Source organism: Triticum dicoccoides, chromosome 5A (assembly GCF_002162155.2).
Source record: "Triticum dicoccoides isolate Atlit2015 ecotype Zavitan chromosome 5A, WEW_v2.0, whole genome shotgun sequence".
Classification (NCBI taxonomy): domain Eukaryota; kingdom Viridiplantae; phylum Streptophyta; class Magnoliopsida; order Poales; family Poaceae; genus Triticum; species Triticum dicoccoides.
The window spans coordinates 640,260,893-640,263,352 of NC_041388.1; positions in this window are offsets into that span (position 1 = coordinate 640,260,893).

A 2,460-nucleotide genomic window follows, 5' to 3' on the forward strand; every position below is an offset into this window, starting at 1 on the left:
GAACATGTGTACATGTACGTAGGTCTGGGTTTTGTATGCCGCACCTGTAGTGTCTCTCTCCCCCTATATTTATTTGTATCTTGGGAGACAAGACACCGGTCGCACCCCTTGTACCTATATATATGTGCCTAGTGCACGATCAATGATTATCGATGCACCGAAATCTTCTTCTACATGAACAATTTCCATAAGATCGTGCTGCAACATAATAAAGAGTTTCAGAGATGAATTCAATGCAAAGTAGCTTTAATCGAAGCTGATGTCGCGGGCCTACATGTCGGTCGGATGATAATCCTAAAAGATCGACCGTCCAGGCAGCCGCTCGATGGAGTCGCGTACAATGGTCCTATCCTTCCCTTTGAGCCGTTGAGCCTTTGCAACAAGTCTCATTTCGCACTCAACGCTTTGCAACACGAGCCTTCTTGCAATCCTCTAAAAAGTTTTTTCTTTGTGAGTCAATGAGCCTCATGTTGCATTCAGCGCTTTGCAACATGAGCCTTGATGCAATCTCCCAAGACAGGGTTTTGTGATATATATTTTTTCTACAGGATAGTCGTGCGATCGTTAGCTATTTGTAACATGGCTCGTGTTGCGCTCGGGGTTTCGCCTTCATCAGTGTAACGCCCTCGATGCGGCTATATCTCCCACGTGTCGAAGCACGACTTAGAGGCATAACCGCATTGAAAGCAATGTCGCAAGTGAGGTAATGTTCACACAACCCATGTAATACATAAGGGAAAAGATACATAGTTGGCATACAATCGCCACTTCACACAATTACATGAATAAAGCATTACATCATCCAAATACAATCAAGGTCCGACTACGGAACCAAAATAAAAGAAGAACCCCAAATGCGACAAAGGTCCCCGATCGACCCCAACTGGGCTCCACTACTGATCAGCTAGAACGAAACCACACAAAGGACAAGATCTTCATCGAGCTCCTCCTGAGCTTGGTTGCGTCACCTGCTCGGTTCAACGGCACCTGCAAACTGGTTTTGGAAGTATCTGTGAGTCACGGGGACTCAGCAATCTCGCACCCTCGCGATCAAGACTATTTAAGCTTATGGGTAAGGTAAAGGTAAGAGGTGGAGCTGCAGCAAGCGACTAGCATATATGGTGGCTAACATACGCAAATGAGAGCGATAAGAGAAGGCAAAACACGGTCGATAAAAGTATGATCAAGAAGTGATCCTAGACAACCTACGTCAAGCATAACTCCAACACCGTGTTCACTTCCCGGACTCCGCCGGAAAGATACCATCACGGTTACACACGCGGTTGATGTATTTTAATTAAGGTCAACTTCAGGTTTTCTACAACCCGACGTTAACAAATTCCCATCTGCCCATAACCGCGGGCACGGCTTTCAAAAGTTCAAATCCCTGCAGGGTGTCCCAACTTAGCCCATGACAAGCTCTCACGGTCAACGATGGAATAGACCTCCTCCCGAGACATTCCGATCAGACTCGGTATCCCGGTACAATAAGACATTTCGCCAGGGTAAAACTAAACCAGCAACACCACCCAGATGGGCCGACAAATCCCGATAGGAGCTGCACATATCTCGTTCTCAGGGCACACCGGATGAGCAAGACGTCGGGTAAGCCAGCCCAGAGTTTCCCCTGGTAGCCTGAGACATCGCTCAGTTGGACCAACACTCAGAGGAGCACTGGCCCGGGGGGGGGGGGGTAAAATAATGATGACCCTTGGGCTAGCCGACCCAAGGGAAAGAAAAAGGCTAGGTGGCGAATGGTTAAACCAATGTTGGGCATTGCTGGAAGAGCTTTACTTAAGGCGAACTGTCAAGGGGTTCCCATAATAGCCCAACCGCGTGAGGAATGCAAAATCTGGGAACATAACACCGATATGACGGAAACTAGGGCGGCAAGAGTGGAACAAAACACGAGGCATAAGGCCGAGCCTTCCACCCTTTACCAAGTATATAGATGCATTAATTAAATAAGATTTATTGTGATATCCCAACAAGTAACCATGTTCCAACAAGGAACAACATCTCCATGTTCCAACAAGGAACAAATTTCAAACTTCACCTGCAACTAACAACGCTATAAGAGGGGCTGAGCAAAGTGGTAACATAGCCAAACAACGGTTTGCTAGGACAAGGTGGGTTAGAGGCTTGGTTCAACAATATGGGAGGCATGATAAGCAAGTGGTAGGTATCGCAGCATAGGCATAGCAAAAGAGCGAGCATCTAGCGAGCAAAGATAGAAGTGATTTCGAGGGTATGATCATCTTGCCTGAGATCCCGCAAGGAAGAAGAACGAGTCCATGAAGAAGACAAACAGACGTAGACGAACGGGTCCTCGCACACGCGACATTATCGGAACTAGCCCGAAGAAACAACACCGGAAAGAAGCAAACAACATAGTAAACAACCAAGCATAACATGGCATGATGCACAACCAAGTATGATGCATGTCCGGTTTAATGAAGC